This window comes from Lissotriton vulgaris, chromosome 10, assembly GCF_964263255.1.
Source record: "Lissotriton vulgaris chromosome 10, aLisVul1.2, whole genome shotgun sequence".
Taxonomy (NCBI): Eukaryota; Metazoa; Chordata; class Amphibia; order Caudata; family Salamandridae; genus Lissotriton; species Lissotriton vulgaris.
The window spans coordinates 289527824-289546239 of NC_141698.1; positions in this window are offsets into that span (position 1 = coordinate 289527824).

Genomic DNA, 18416 nt, shown 5'->3' on the forward strand with positions numbered 1-18416 from the left:
GAGGACACTGCCGGTCAAGAAGCAGGAGACTTCTTTAAGGGTTTCCTGCCGTTTTGGGGACCTATGATCAATAGTAGGAACCTGAGACAGTTGACTCGAGTGGTGGAATCGACTGCTAATATAACTGCAAGTGCTCTTGGTAATCTGACAGCAGAGCTTCAGGCGGACAGGGTTATGACGTTGCAAAACCGTATGGTTTTAGACGTTGTCCTTGCAGATAGAGGTGGTGTATGTAAGGTGATCCATTCGAGTTGCTGCATTTTCATCCCTGATAACGCTCCAACTGTCTATCAAACCATCTCGAAGTTGCACAAGATCTCCGAGTCGATACACGTGGACGTAGGTGATTGGACGCTACTAGGATGGTTTTGGGGCCTGATGTCGACGTGGGGTTGGAAGATTCTGATGATCATTGGGGTTGTTGTAGCATTTCTGTTCACGTGTTGTCTTTGTGTGCAGTGTGGTCCTGCCTTATGTGGCCTCTGTGCTACGACGTGTATAAGACGGCCATCTGTTACCAATGAAGCATTGATGGATAGAATGATGCTGCAGCAACATCTGGATGGTCTGATGAATATTGAGATCGATTCTGATATCGACTAGTGCTTGCCTACATGAGGGCAAAAGGAGCGTCTGAGGTTTCGTGACAATTAAAGTGGTGTTTTCGACTCGTTCGAATATGGACGAGTTTGGTATCTATGAACCGCAAATGACGAGTTTAGTGGGTGTACGCGTTTTCGCTACGCTGGCCTGAACCGTTCGTCTTATTCGTGGGTTTCTTCATCTGAACCCACGGGTTCCATTTTAGATACAGCAGCCATTTTGTCTCTTGCCCTCAAGTAGCCAGCGAACGGACACTGCCCGCTTCGTGACCCTGGGATTCCCAAGCTCTTGCGGAAGACACGTGTTCCTTTGAGGGTGTCTTTATGACAAGGGGGATGACACTGCAAAGGCAGATGGCACCGCTCAAGGCTCATCTTGCCGTGCCGGTCTATTGTTTCAGCCGTGCATTCATTAGGCATATCTCCTTTGATCCTGCAATCGTGTTTCCGATATCACCCCCTTACACTCTTTTCAATCTGTTGACTATCTTCATCTTCCCTTGCACCTGTTTCTGACTCTTTCCTTAAACTCGTTTACAGCCGGAATGGAATGTACTTAATGGTGGGATAACGTACTTTTACAGTTGGGAACCGGCGATGCTACTGTAATTACGTTCCGGGACCCTGAATACATGAAAGCAACCCTTTTGAACTTTACTGTGGGAAATGAGTTGTAACCTTTTGTTCGCCATGTTGTGCTATGACAGAAATATGTATAAAAGGAGCGATCCACAGTTGCAATTTGAAGCAGTCTCCTAGAACCTACATGCGTTGTACTTCTTGTGACTTCTGTGTTCCCTGCAGTAAATAAACCTCGATCTTTGACGCCGAAGGAAGTGTCCCGTGTCTCTGTCATTTGTACGCCGGAACAGGTAACCCACGAAGGTTTCAGGTGTTGTCCCCTGGCACCGCTGGGCCTTAGAATAGCCCAGTCCTTCAATTGATACACTCACATACCCACTGAGATACTCATGCACTCACTCACACACTTACTCCCAAAGATTACAGGTTACAGTTAAGAAATAAAATCTAAAAAGACCCCAAAAATATTTTAGAATGTTGGAAAACAGATACCGCTCCACTATATCATTTAATTTAATTTAATTTGCGTGTTTATATAGCGCTACAATCACTCCCGGGGGAGTATCTCCGCGCTTCGACCGCTGCGAAACCCTTCCTGGCTTCCCTGAGAGATGGTCCCTTAATGGGTATCTCCAGGGTGAGACCAGGCATCCCCGGCGGTCATGTGGGGCCGTTAGTGAAGATGAGGCAAGCTAATGCCCAGAGTTGCCGAGTGTGATCGCTGATCAGAGTGGGCACCGAGGCGAGAGAATTATCGAGCCTGCTGACCCTGGTCCAGAAACCTGCCGCGCCGGGAATCGAACCCTGGTCCCGGGCCGTCCTCTGCTCTCGGGTCTGCCGCCTCTAACCAGTGAGCCACACACACACACAAAGGTATAATACAAGTATTAGAACTTGAGCCTTTGAAGAGGCTTATGATAAATGAGTAGGAGTCCTTCAGAGATTTAGGGAAGTCTGGAGGGCATTATTATTGCTGTAACATACACAGATGTTCACACACCCACTCACAGACCCATTCAGACTGACACGCCCACTCACAGTCCTACTCGGACACTCATGCACCCACTTACAGACCCACTTAGAGACTCATACACCTACTCACAGACCCACTCAGAAACTCCAAATCCCACTCATGGACCCACTCGGACACTCACTCACCCGCTCACAGATCCACTCAGATACTGATGCACCCACTCAGGATCTACTGAAACCATCATGCACCCACTCACAAACCAACACAGAAACTGACACACCCACTCACAGATCCACTCAGACACTCATGCCCCCACTTATGGACCCACTAAGGCATTCATGCACCCACTCACAGACCCAATTAGACAGATACACCCACTCATAGACCCACTCAAACATGGATGTAATTACTCACAGACCCACTCAGACACTCACAGATCCACTGTGATACTCAATCATCTACTCACATACCCACTCAGACTAACATATCCACTCACAGTGTGTGTGTGTGGGACACTCATGAACCACTCAAAGACCAACTCAGGGAATCACATACCCATTCACAGTCCCAGTCTCACACATAAATTCACAGACCCATGGAAACATTGAAACCCCACTCACAGACCCACTGAGACACGTATGTACCCACTCACAGACCCACTGAGGCACTCACACATCCACTCATAGATCCACACAGACACTCACACCCCCACTCACTAACCCATACAGACACTCATACACCCATCCAGAGACCCACTTGAGACACTCACACACCAGTTACAGATCACCACAGACTGACACACCCACTGTGACACCCACTCAGACATGCATCCACTAACAGACCCACTCAGACACTCATGCAGCCACTCACATACCCACTCAAACACTGATGCACCAACTCACAGACCTACTCAGACACTCATACACCCACACACACACTGTCAGACATACTCAGATATTCATGCACCCCCTCACAGACCCACTCAGACACTGACATACCTACTCACAGACCCACTCAGACACTCATCCACCCTCTCATAGACCCACTCCGACACTCATTGAGCCACTCAAAGACCTAATCTGAAACTCACAGAACCACTCAGACACACATGAACCCACTTACAGACCAACTCAAAGACTTGTGCACCCACTCACACACATCCAATCACACACCCACTCAGAGACTCATGCACCCACTCACATACCTACTCAAACACTCACACACCTACTCACAAACCCAATCGGAGACTCACACACCCAATCACAGACTCACTCAGTGACTCATGCACCCACTCACATACCCACTCTGACACTGATGCGCCCTCTCAGAGATCCTTTCAGCCACGCATTGAGCCACTGGCAAACCTACTCAGCTACTTACGGACCCACTCACACACCCACTCATACACCCACTCAGAGACTCATGCACCCACTCAAAGACCAACTCAGACTCTCACACACCCACTCACAGACCCACTCAGACACTCCCACGCACACTCACGGACCCACACAGACTCATGCACCCACTTACAGACCCACTTACAGACTCATACACTGACTCACAGACCAACTCAGACGCACTCAAACAAGTCTTTACAACACAAGACTTTACCACACATTTTAACAGTCGGTGGCAGTGTTCCGCCTTAATCTCTTTAAATAGATAAACACAAATAATCATGCATGGTAATGTCATACAACCTATTCAATGTGCCAGATACTGTTTAACCCTACATTCATAGACCTACTCTGACATTCATGCACCAAGTCACAGACCCAGGCAGACTCATGAACCTATTTACAGACCCACTCAGAGACTCATGCACCCACACACAGAACCACTCAGACACTCACACACAAACTCATAGACCCACTCAGACACTGTTGCATCCACACAGAGACCCACTCAGACAGTCATGCACTCACTCACTGACCCACTCAGACAGTCACATGCTCACTCAAACATCCACTCAGAGACTGACACACTCACAGACCTACTCAGAAACTCACACACCCACTCCTAGACTCATGCACCCACTCACTGACCCACTTGGACACTGATATACCCACTCATACTCACACACCTACTCACACACCCACAAAGAAACTCATGCAGCTACTTACAGACCTACTCAGAGACTCATACACCCACACAGACCTACTCAGACACTCTCATACACACACATAGGCCCACTCAGACACTAATGCACCCACTCACAGACAGGCCTTAAGGTTTTTTTTGCAGGTGGCCATGCAGATATACGTGCCACAGGGACCACCACTTCCCCAGGGCTTTTAGTTATAAAATTGTGTAGGGGTTGCACAGACCATCCCGGGTTCTTGGGGACCACTGTCTCCTCAGGGCTCATGTCAATATGAAGTGGGGTCCACATAGACCCCCTATGCCCAGGGACCACTACTTTCCCTGTGCTGAAATGAACTAAAGGATATGGGGGTACAGACCTCCCTGTGCCATAGGGACCATCACCTCCCTGGGTCAAATATGTATATTGTTTGAGGGGGTCTGTGCGGACCTTCAACACCATGGACCACCACCTCCCCGGTGCTTTCTTTTTTTTAGAAGAAGGGTGGTTGCGCTGCCCCCTTTTTGCAGTAGATTATGGGTCTGGGGACAACCAACCTCCCAGGGCCCGCTACTGCTATGTCCTGGGGTGCCCACCCCCGGGATATAGCTGTTTGTTTTTGCTTGGCTGGAACTGTGACAGCTCAAGCCAAACAAAAGTAATCGCTCAGGTTCCAGTGGGCAGGAGCTGTCAAAGCCCTCCTACCCACTGGAAGTGGAGGTTTCATCTCTTTCCCTGCTCACAGACTTGTGGGCAGGGAAAGAGATTAAACTATTACTCCCACAGGATGGGGGAGCCGACTGGGGCAGTGGGGGCCTTGAGTAGACTTGGGCAGTGAACTCCGCTCTGTTCACAGAGTTTGCTGAGTTTTTAGCACTCATGCCCTGCAGAGCTCACGGAATTCCAAAAACTCCGCTTTGTGTAGGAAAATGGAGAGTTTACCTCTCTTGCACTCGCCAAGGTAAGTTGGTGAGTGCAGGCGAGGAAAATCCAATGCTAGACTGCTTCCCAGCGAGATTTTTCAACATGGGTGGTGGAGGATGGTCTCTACAGCTCTTCCAATCAAGCTTGAGTAGAACTTCCACTCAAGTGACACAAAGAAGCAGAGCCGTCTTCAGCATGTGATGCTGTTCACTCTAATTTTACAGCAGGGGACAAACTCCCAGTGCTAAAAATCAGTGCAAACGGTGCGAGGCAATGCACTCCACCGCTCGTGGAACTCCGCATAGCTTCGCAGAGTTTTTTTTTCACTTTGCGGAGTTTCACATAGCGGATCTCTGCCCAGGCCTAGCCTTGAGGTGATGTCACCATGTCATGAGCAATGTGATATGTGTGGTCATAAGCAGTGCGTTACGGGGTGTAATTTATAGTTAGCTCAGGTAACTATAACTGCTGAATTTCACTGTTTTTCTATGAGTGAAATCTGAGTCTAACTATAATGTTCCTGTAACCTTTGTTTTTTTCAGTGAATTTTAAAGGTTATTTAATTCTATTTCCTAATTATAACCTCAAATCAGGTGCAGAAAGAAATCAAGGAGCACAGCTCCACCAGTTTAGTGATCATTTATTGAATACAGTTCAAACAGTGCAGGATAAAGCAGACCAACGTGTTTTGGACATAGCCTTAAACAGGGTCATAGAGTTAATGTGTACAGAGCATCCTTTTAAAGAGACCAACCCAACCCAAATACTGTGTAAATTTAAAACAACTGGGCAGCTGTTTTCAGTGTTATTCTTATGCCAACGTTTCAAAGCCATTATCTAGCCTTATGAAAAAATACCAGTGCACATCCCTGCTAGTTACTTTTATCCAATAGGCATCCAGCCACGACAATCTAATATTTCCAATCTCCTTGCCGTCCACAAATTTACATGCACAATGTTCATTAGTGTTTAATATTCTTTATTATTGATTCCTTTCTTGTCACACCGTCACAGCCGACGCGCGTTTCGCCCTCCGCGGGCTTTTTCAGGGCAAAATATTGTATGGTGAGCAGTATGTATTCGCAAGAGTCAACAATTATCGCAGAACCTGTTGAGCATTAGTCCTTTAAGCTTTTGACTTTGTGCACCAAAGAATTGTCAATATGATTCCTATGTAGATAATCCATTCATGTGTCGATAATCAAGTTACTGTACGCTATCTGGAGCCTTGATAAGTTCCATCGCCATAGCGCGTTTGTTTGGCGTTCGCAGGGTGTCCTTCCGCGTTCGCCTTCCCATTATCTAGCCTTACATGCAAATCATCTCAGATATAATCATCTGCAAAGAATACATTTCATGCATAGCTATTAGTTCACAGGAGTATACCATTTTATTCATATTGAGAAAAAATATTGCATCAGGCAACTGTGGTGCATGTATTGATATTCGAGTCAGAGACATCTCCCTAAGTAATTTTCTCACCATCTGAGGGATCACAGGTTGCAGTTTGTCAACACAGGGGTAAAGTGTATCTGTACATAGCAGCCCATTAAAGCATAGAGCACGTTAGTGGAATTGATTGCTGTAATTAAAGATTTCAGTTCATCAATATCGGCGTGAGGATTGCCGTTTGTCACAAACCATAATGGATATGTTAGTGCAAACTAGTGCCATGAGGTGCAGAGTATATCCATGCAAAATAGCACATTAAACTGCATATGCTCCTACCATTTACTGATGAAGCATCATTTTTGATCTTAATGGTAAGGAATTCAACAATTGAACTACGTCTTGTGCAAAGTGTGCATCTAAAGTGCATACATCTCAACAGACTCCAATGAGCTCACCAGCACTCCCATGGGCGGGCAAAGTGACATATGCAATCAAAGTTTTAAAGTGCCTAATAAAAATGTCATGCTTTATGCAAGGGTAGAACGCTTCACGTGTATGTATGTATACAAATATATATGTTACCTAGTGGCAGTCTGCTTTTCCATAGATGGAGTGTTTCTTGGTTTGATAATAACTTTGGCCTTGTTTGACAGATCTTCACAAAACTTTCCAAAAAAAAGTTCAACCGTGTCTGCTACTTCCTGGAAACTCCATGCATTTCACATAGACTTCTTTAAGATGGGCTACAGCAAAACCTGCTGAACAGAAGTACATCAAATTCAACAAGAAGCTAGTTCTTGGATGCCAATTGTGCTTTTTGTGATTTGGCGTAAATCTATTCCATAGTTTCTGAGATATTAAGAGTAACAAATAATTGTATATTTAGGCTGTTGGGCTCGAGAGAGTCTCTGAGACTCTTGCGGGAGCGCTAATTTAAAAATAGAGCATTCTGATTGGCCCTGGAAGCTTATTTCCCTTGGGACATCTTGCTCCTGCAGGAGTCAGACTCCCGCTAGCGTTCTGATTGGCTGCCAGCAACATGAGAAAAATATACCTGGCATTCTTAAGAGGACTCAGCGACTTAGTCTGCTGTCCTGAAGTTCTTAAAATAAATGATATATGGGGCAAGGTGGGGATACTTTGACCCCTAATCCCCTTGGGGGGAACCCAGAAGGACCCCTGGGCAAAAATAGAATAAAAAACATCAAACATTCCTCAATCCATCAATACTTTTGCGGAATCGGGAAATAATGGCAGCTAGGTTGCATTAATTTATTAGAAGCCCCGGAGAGCCCAACCCCGGGCTGTGTTTGGAAAGGGGAGGGGCCTGTGTGGCCCCCCTCCCCAAGCCATTAGAGGCCCCGGGGAGCCCATCCCCATGGCCAATTCTATCATTTATGGGGAGGAAGGCAATTTGCCCCCCCCTCCCCAAGCCTCTAAAGGTCCCACGGGCACGGAACAGATGAAAAGATTGCTCCCACCCGCAGGAAGCAGCATTATTAGCTGCTCCTTGTGGGCAGGAGCAATGCCAACTCCCATTGAATGTGGGGAGATGACTGAGGCCAGGGGGGCCTTGCGACTCCCCTCGCAGTCCCCAATGACAGTGTGGTTGGTGATCTGTGTGGTCACCAGGGTACTCACCTTTGGTTGAGCTGGGCCTCAGGGAATGGGGTTCATGGGGTCAAAATTGACCAATTTCAGGGACTGTCCACGACTATGTCTGGATGTCTGGAACGCAGTAAGGACTTGGGCAAGGACTGGGGACTAGGCAAAAAACGGAAACAGAAAGAGGAGTATATTGCTGAGGATGTTATAAATGTAACTCAAAGTCAGTACGCACAGTGAACAAGAAACACCACCTAGGTAGTAAGCTGTGCCCATTGATCCTGGCGATCAAACAGGAACACGCAAGGCAGCAACAGCAAGGGGGTAGAACTAAACACAAGCACAATAGACAAGGAGCTAGCAAGGAGGAGTGCTTAGCAGGAAAAGAAGAAATCACAGGGCACACTTTGCAGCAATCAACTAACAAACATACAAGGTAATAGAAGCAAGACAGTAGAAATAGAAAGACAGCAAACGAGGAACTGGAACCAAGGAAATGGGAAGAAAGGCATGGACTGGAAAAGGATATACAGAAGGGAAGACTACAAGGGTATACTAGAATATTGCTGGATCTGGAGTCAAGAAAACAAAGTAGCACTGGAGCAAGAACAAGAATTCAGCAAAAGCCAAGGCAGCATTGCAATCAGCGTTAGTTCCGGCACAGGGAAAACTGCTGCTGCTCAAGAACAAGGAATGCTATGATTTCAGAGTCAAGGTAGCAATGCAGGCAGTGCTTATTCAGGAACAAGGAAAACAGCAGCAGCTCAGGAACAAGGAATAACTAAAGCTTAGGAAACACTGGAAACAAAGGTCGGTCTCACCGGAACACAGCTACAATGACCAACGCCGGACTGGCGGGAGTTGGGGCTTAAAAGAGCTCACGGTAATCATATTCATCAAGTGTGAGCAGGCTAGCAGCAGCCAGCCACAAGTGAACTGGATTCCTCCACCCATCCTTGGCCTGCAGGGGCGGAGACATAGCAGTGAGCAGGGAATTCTAGGTAATGGAGTTTCAGGCGTGAGCAGGCTGGCTTCAAGCATGAGCAGGCTGGCTTCCACAAAACCCGGTATAGATTGGGAATGAATGGCCATTTCAAAGTAGAGTCCAAATGGCTGGAAGTCAGTATGTGCGTGAAGGAGAGGGTCAGCAGCTTATTATAACAGTGGAAAGTCCCACAAATAGGCCCCCTGGTGGAGGGCACGAGAGCGCAGGAAGTGAATCATGACAGCCCAGGTAGGGGCCCACATGTTACCCTCCTCCTTGAATATCCCTGGCTGCCTCATGGAATGGGGTCTCCAGGGATGAAATCAGTCCAGGGAGGCAGAGCTGCTTGCCCCTCCCCCTTTAAAATTGTGCCAGGCCCTGGGAGGATGGGGTTCCCTGGGCCACAGATAGGCCAGAGAGGGGACCTGCATACTCCCTCCCCATAAAAATAGCACTGGGTCCCAGGGTGTGGAGTCACCAGGGCCAAAATTGAACTGGGGAGCCCTAAACAAATACCTCAGGTGATGTGGTCCCCAGGGCCAAAATTGGACCGGGGAAGGGGCTGTCCCACTCTCTGGTGAAGTGTGCACCAGATCCTGGGGGATGGTGTCCAGCCACAGCCGCTACAGGTAAAAGCGGTGGGGTCGGCTGTGGGGGATTCTGAGAGACGACCAGAAGGGAAAAATAATTATTTATTTAATTTTTCCTTGTGGTCGTCTCTCGAAATCCCCCCAGCCGGCCCCAAAACTCTATCCTGCAGCAGACACAGCTAATGGTGTCCCTGGGGCGGAAATAGGCTAGGGGGTGGGGGGGGGGGGGGGTTGTGTTGTGCCCTTCTTCCAATAAAAATTAGACTGGATCTGGGGGGCTGGGGTCCTTGGGGCCAAAATCAGACATGCATCCCATCCCCTTTATTTAAAAGAGTGAGCCTGGGGGATGAGGTCCCCTGGGCTTAACAAGGCTTGAGAAGGGGACCACGTAGCCCCCCTCCCCTTTTATTTAAATAAGTGACCCCGGTTGATGGGGTCCCCAGGGGCGATAACATCTCGGAGAAGGGGCCTGTGCATCCCCTCTCTCCTTTAATACAAAAAAAAAGCCTTGCGGAATGGGGTTCCCCACGCCTTGCCCTCTGGCCAACCCCTCACTACACAGAGCAGAAGGTTGCATGAAGGGTAGGGTTGGCTGCATGTGGGGGCATTGGTTGCAGGGCATGACCACAGGTCAGGCCCTGCAGTCAACCCCTACCGCGCAAGGTCGAAGGCTGTGCAAAGTGGGGAAGTTGTATTTACGTGTAGTAACTAAGTTTTACATTATGTTACAAAAAACCTAGAAATTCACTGAAAAAAACAAAGGTTAAGTAACGTTATAGTTCGGTGAGATAAAAGGATCGTTTTTTTTTTAACTTAGAAATTCACTGAAAAACCAAAGGTTAAAGTAAGGTTATATTTATGTGAATTCATCACTGTTAACATTTTAAATGTAAAAAACACAGAAATTCACCTGTTCTGGTTAGCAGCACTATATATAATCTACACACTCGCCATGGACTGCTTATGACCTCACATATGACCTCACTCATGACATGCTCTGTGACATCATTTATGACATCACTGATGACTCTATAATGTCACAAAGTAGAAATCGCTATTAAGGAATTCCAAATCGGAAATGTCATTGCGTGCCAACCTATGGGTAAAATAGGAAATGGTTTACATTCCCTAGATTGCAAATTGCTAATAGCGAATCGTAATTTAGGGAATCCAAACCCAAGGGTACCGCTGGTCTTAAGGCCATCCTGGAGAAACCCCGAAATGTGTGGTGCACATGTAAGTGCACATATGCCCTAAGGGCATATGTGCGCTTCATGCCAATTATAAATGTTTTTAAAATTTTGCACACGGTTACCATCGCCTTCAAGTAGATAGTACTAGCATCCCCTAAATGGCCAATTTGTATTTAGGAAATGCTATGTACATGTGCTTTCGGAATCACAACTAGGGATTCCTTATTTGTGATTTCTACCTAACATTTCTTAATAGGCCGAAATAGCGATTAAGCCCAATAAGAAATGCTAAATGGCTTCGTACATCTGCCCTTAAGTACTGTAAACGGTGTTTACTCTATGGAGAGAGTTCATTTCATACCACATTATTTGCAAACACTTAAACTCTCATGAAAAATACACCACAGCGTGTTCAAAATAATCTACTAAGAACAGTGTACATTCTATGTAATAGTTGTAAAAAAAGAAACTATTTGCTAAAAAATAGCCAAGATATGAAGGGGCTAAAAATCATAGTACCTGCACCCTCATACTGCGGTGAAAACTTTACAGACAACCCATCTTCTGAAGCAAAACAAGCAAGAGTGCATAGGTTAGTATCTGGTACACACACTCGTCTATGTTAAGTATAAATGATGATGCTGACACGATTATCTCTAATACCAATGTGGAATACAAAAGTTGGCATCTACTATGCAGAATCCTATTTTTATCCTATTGGAAACTTATTCTGAAGAACCAAAACTTTGCGTGCAGCATAATTAATTCAAGTGAACTGTCACCTGCACACCGAGTTACTCTTGAATGAAAACATAATGTTTTCAATACCTCTGCACAGCTATGGTGCATTACGGGCATATGCTGTTTAAAACACTTACGTCTATTAGCTGGACACATGCTGTGCAAAATTAGGTTAAGAAGTACTATGGTAGTTAACCGCCATTATGTAAACTATAAAACAAACTTACACACTCATTGGACGATGTCATCAGTGATGTCCTCAATGATGTAATAGCACATGTCCTGAGTGATGTCATATGTGAGGTCTTTAGCAGTGCATGGCTGGCGCGCAAGTTACAGTTAGCGCTGCTGACTAAAAGTGGTGAATTTCTGTCTTTTTTTATTTCAAAACAGTAATGTTGTCACTGACAAATTCACCTAACTATAACATTATTTCTACCTTTGTTATTTTCAGTGGAGAAAAAAAATATATATATATAATGTTAATTAAGCTTACTTCTTGAAAATGTCTAATGCAAATGACAACACCTTACATGAAGAAGTTAGTTAAAAATCGAAAATGTGCATATATGCTTATTTAATCTTTTGTAACAAATTGAGATCAATGATGTTGGCATAGCCATATGAAAATCTATGCCTTAAGTAATTATATTTATTATCACAAAGTTTATTGGCGATAATACACAAAATGTTTTCTGTTTTTCTGAATGTATATGATACTATTTTGTGTTTTTGCTATCCAATCTGATATTGTCAAGTTTCCTGTGGAATAAATGATTGATTGCATTGCACTTGTTGAATGACTCAGGAATTGGAGTGTCTGGAAGAGCACTGATGGAATGCTTGATAACTTTGAAGACTTACGTGAAACATCTCAGTGATACCAGTTTTGTAGATTACGTTTTTGAAGAGGTATTTAAATGCCAAGCAGAGCACATTAATTAGGGTAGGATCATAGGGGATGCTGAGTTGTCTCTACATCTTTTCTTGTAAATATCTGGTGCTGACAGCTAATGGTAGTACTAAGGTGCTGATCATTTGAGTACATAGTTTTTTAAGATTGTGTTGTTCGTGTTGAGATGTGTGTTGACTTATGATGTGTGGGTGTGGAAGCTTCCTAGCTGAGTAAATTTTTTTTAGAGGGCATCCATTGAGAGTAATTTAAAGGAGTGAATTTTGTTTTCTCTTTTCAGTTGGTCTTCATGTATTGGTGTGTAGTGATTGATGGAAAGTGAGATGTGATAAGATCCCCCCTGTTCAGGAACGGTGTGGCCTTCTGGTGAGCCCATCAGTAAGTCACAGACGGTTTTGACTTTGTAACTGGTAAGTTTGGTAATGTTCTTTTTGATGTCTAGAGTGTTTATCAATGTGCCAAAGGATTTTATCATTGTGTTTGAGACACTGGGGGAGATTGAAGTCTCCAGGATATGTGGGGGGGGGGGGGTGTATTGCATGATAGCAGTGGAGATGAGGGCCAAGAGTACTTCTCTGAATATGTTATTAGGTCTCGCATCTGTAGATTAGACAGAATGGCGTTTCTGGGAAATAAGGAGTGGTCCATGTCGAGAGAATAGCTGTAGTAGCTGTAGAGAGTAGAGTAGTTATGAAATTTGTCAGGTCACTGAGGGTGAAGGCAGGTGAACTTAAGGATGATGGTATGTCCTTCTCCTCTCTTGTATTCCAGGTCTATGATATAGCCTGCAGCGATTGAAGATATCAAGGATATCTGAGAAAGAAAATGTCAGCTATGTCTGAAGAAAGTACATCAATGAGCATGAGTTGCACAATTTATGCTCCTAGTGGTGTATGGAATATGTTGTTGATGTATTGTATTTCTGTTTGCTCTTTAGATGAGGTGTGTGTGTTTATGAGAATTGAATTCCATTATATATATATATATATATATATATATATATATATATATATATATATATATATATATATATATATATATATATATATATATATATATATATATATATATATATATATATATTCACTGAAAAAACCATAGGTTTCACACCAGTTATAGTTAGCTGGAAATTTTACTGACATAAAACCATTGAAATTCCCACGTTATAGTTAGTTGGACTCACTACAACTTGCGCGCCTGCAATGCACTGCTGATGACGTCACATATTACATCACTCGCACTCATGACATGGTCAGTGACATCACTGATGACACCATCCAGTGAATATGTGTCTTTCTGAAAAATAAATATGTTTTATATATATATATGTAAAGGTCGATGGAAGAATAAATGTTTAAATAAGTGTCTTAATGGAAGTTTTTTTTTAATTGATTGGTTAACTGGCTTTTTAAGTGTATCTTAGTGAATACATATATTAGCAAGTATTGTTTAAGTATTTAAATGTTTGTATCAGTGTTTTACTTTGTGCATAAGTGGCTGCATGGGTTGGTGAGTAGCTACATGTGTGTGTATATGGGTTATTAGTTGTTTTTTTTAGTATCAGTATGAGTGTCTGTATGGTTTGGGGGGATGTTACTTAACACATAGATGCATCAATGATTGACTCACTGTTTCTATGTCTTTTGAAGACAGCATATGTGCAGGACCGTATGGGTGGATGTGTGTGTATATGTGTGTGTTAGTGAGTGAATGACTGTCTCACTAGTGTCTTTATCAGTAACTACATATGTTTTAATCTAGTATATTTGAGTATTGATGTATATAAGTGAGTATATGTGAGAGTGAGAGATTGAAAGAGTTCCTGTTTAAATAAGTATGTGTTTCTATAAGTGATTGTTTAAGAGAGAAAGTATGTGTAAGTTTCCTTAGAAGTAAGGTGGTAGTGTGTGTATAGCTGTATATTCAAATAAATGGATGTTCAATAGTTTATTTGCATGTGTGAGTATGTGTGTGAGTAACTTTTGGATGACTGTCGGTGTGTTACAGGATGTATATGTGTATCACTACATATGATGAGAGAGTATATGTATGAGTGACTATATAGAACTGTGGCTGAATGAGAGGATGTGTATATAGGTGGTGGAATTACTGAATTGGTTGTTGTAACTGGTATGGGTATCTCCTTTTTTTTTTTAAATGTTAGTTTCTATTTTTGATTATGTTTTTCAAGGGTTACATTACACTGAAAGGAGGTCTCTTACTCTGTCACAAAGATGGTGTCATCAGTGATGTCATGAGTGATGTCATTGACCATGTCATGAGTGATGTAATATGTGACGTCATCAGCAGTGCATTGCAGGCGCGCAAGTTATAGTGAGTCCAAATAACTATAACGTGGTAATTTCCATGGTTTTATGTCAGTAAAATTTCCAGCTAACTATAACTGGTGTGAAACCTATGGTTTTTTCAGTGAATTTAATAGGTTTTTTAAATGCTAATTCCTAACTATAACGGATGTGAAACCTATGGTTTTTTCAGTGAATTTCATAGGTTTTTTAAATGCTAATTCCTAACTATAACTGGTGTGAAACCTATGGTTTTTTCAGTGAATTTCATAGGTTTTTTAAATGCTAATTCCGAACTATATATAAGGCCCCAAACCTATGTTTTTTTCTTTGAATTTCAAAATTTTGTTAATAGCAAATGTCTATAGCTATAAAATGTAATATTTTTGAAAATGAATGAATCCTATATTTTATTTGTATTTAAAACAATTTTTTTAATGTATATATATATATTTTTTTTTTTACCCTGGAGCACTCCCGGGGCGCGCCCCGGTAAGCGCCCCGGAAAGTGTAGTCTTTTGAAGCGCCCCAGGGCGCGCTCCGGAGAGCGTCCCGTTAGCGCTATTGCCGCGAACGAAAACATCATCGTGACGTATCGCGTAGCCGCGTCCACGTGATACGCATGGCGTAAGCGCACCCGGAAGCACTCGAGCGAATACGATCGCGCAACGTAAACATGTGACGCACTTACGCGACGTGCCCGGGGGCGCGCCGCGTAAGCGCGTCGGTCATGTGACCTGAAAATAACACTTTTTATTGGTGCAGAACAGTTTTGGTTTCATAATGATGAAATCCCTGGTCTTGTGACCTGAAAATAACACTTCTCATTGGTTCAGGCCTTTTTTTTTTCCAAATGATGAAAGACCCCACCTTTTTTCCTTATTCTGACTTTGTCCTTTGACTTAGGAAGACCTTTTTTGCAATCTTTAAGTATATTTTGTACTTTGAAATGGCTTCAATAGCAGCAGCAGCTGGAGCATCTGCACCACCACCACCACAACCACCAAGAGGACCACCACAAGATTACATTGGTGGTCCACAAGAGGAGGAGGAGGAGGAGGAGGAGGGGAGGAGAAGATGGCTGCCAGAACACAATACCCCATACCAGCCAAAACCACACATTGTATGGGAGTTTTTTTCGATCCCAGAGGGCACGAAAAAAGTCAATGCAGCCAAGGTGACTTGCCTAATCTGTGGCATGGAACTTTCCAGGGGGAACCCTAATAAAAAATACTCTTTTGGAAACAACACAATGATTTGCCACATGCCGCGCAGGCATCCAATGAACTATTCTGCTGCTGAGATGAGGGAACTGGCCAGTAACCCTCCCCAATCTTTAAGCACCACATCCAAAAGAAAGCAACCCACTCCATCGGGACCAGAGGCAAGGGAGACGATCCCTTGCATTCAGCCACGGTTTGCGGGTTTCCGTAGAACATGTATCCATTGTGGTAAGACCATCTCATATGGTGAACTAAGCATAAAGCTTATAATCCTTGCTGGGGACAACCACAAATGCCCCAAAAAACCCAAATTTTTCCTTTTTTTTTTTTTGCTCCAGTTGAGCCATTTTCAATTCCCTGTTTTTTTGTTTCTCCCCCTAAAAATAACAAAAAAAATATAAAATAGTTCATAAAAGCCAAAAAAAGTACAAAATGTTCAAAAACACAAAAAAATATAAAACAACAAAAGGAAGAAAAAAAACAGTTCTTTTTAGAACTACCTCCAATTTATAAAAAAAGGCTAAATTTTTTAATAACTCTGTCATTCTTCTTTCCCCATGGGCCGCTCCCCGGTCCGCTCCCCGGTGCGTGTACCGTGCGCTCTCCCGCGCCACCACCACAACCACCAAGAGGACCACCACAAGATTACATTGGTGGTCAACAAGAGGGGGAGGAGGAGGAGGAGGAGGAGGGGAGGAGAAGATGGCTGCCAGAACACAATACCCCATACCAGCAAATGCCCCAAAAAACCCTAATTTTTTTGCTCCAGTTGAGCCATTTTCAATTCCCTGTTTTTTCGTTTCTCCCCATAAAAATAACAAAAAAATATAAAATAGTTCATAAAAGCCAAAAAAAGTACAAAATGTTCAAAAACACAAAAAAAATATAAAACAACAAAAAGAAGAAAAAAAACAGTTCTTTTTAGAACTACCTCCAATTTATAAAAAAAGGCTACATTTTTTAATAACTCTGTCATTCTTCTTTCCCCATGGGCCGCTCCCCGGTCCGCTCCCCGGTGCGTGTACCGGGCGCTCTCTCGCGCAAATCAAAATAAAAAAAATTATTTTGCACCGCGGGGCCCTTTTATAACCCCCTCATCAAACCTAGGGGGTCAGGGGGGTCTACCCTGCCCCCTTATGGTCATTTCCCCCTTTTTTTCCCACCTCTTGTGTCTCTATCCTACCGAGACACAAGATGGCGGCCGGTCCGGACTGTTTCGAATGTTTACAGACACCCGAGAGCCAATCAGCTTTCCGTGCGCACCTCACGTGTCGCGCACGCTGCGCTCCCCGGTGCGCGTACCGGGGCGCTGCCATAGATATATATATTTTTTTGAGCCTAAATTACTCAAAATCCACTGGAGCACATATCTTGAGACATAGCAAAGGCACATCGGGCTACCAGTCCCTACAATTTTGCCAAGTTTGGTGGAAATCCATTCAGCCGTTCGGGCTAAAAGTGAGTTTGACCGCCCTATGGAAATTAACATGGAGAAAACACGTTTTGGGACCCCCCTTTTATCTCGGCCCCCGCTTGACGAATCCCCCCCAAACTTTCAAGGAAGGACCAGAACTCCGCGAGGCAAATTTGAGGAAATCTTCAGGCAGATTCGTCAACCGGCGCCAAAGTTATTCAAAATAGAATTTTGAGATTTTGCATTGAAAAAAATCCCAACTATGACTACCTACTGGCAACCGCCAGTAGGTAATATATATATATATATATATATATATATATATATATATATATATTTCAAACAACAACTCCGGTTTTTAGGATTGCGCCAAGCCAGCTCACGGGCGGTCCGAGGTAGAACTGCCGGTCGCCCAATAAATCCAAAAGTTAATCCGTTAATCGAAACAGACGTACTCGGAAACCTCCAGTTGCAGATGTGCAAGATAATTTATTTAGCAGGAAACAACGCGTTTCACCTTACGGCTTGATCACGTTTCAGCCATTGTCATGTAAAGTGCCCATTTTTATCCTACATCAAAAATCGACATAGGACTTTCACCCCATACATGTGGAATACAGTCTGTAAACTTTGTGACCCTGATACAGCAGTGGGGCATCACAGTGCCTACTGAAGAGGTCATATACATCAAGGAGCTGAAGGGGTAAAGAACAGGTCGCCCCCCACTCATGTAATCATAAACAACAGTGGACCTGTTCTAAAGGTGAACATGCTATTCAGTGATCCCTCCAAAGGTGTACAGTCACACAACTTTGTGTGATGGAACAGCGGTCATCCTTATACCGTCTATTCCGGAGGGGCATGGATTACCTGCTAGTTATTAAAATCAA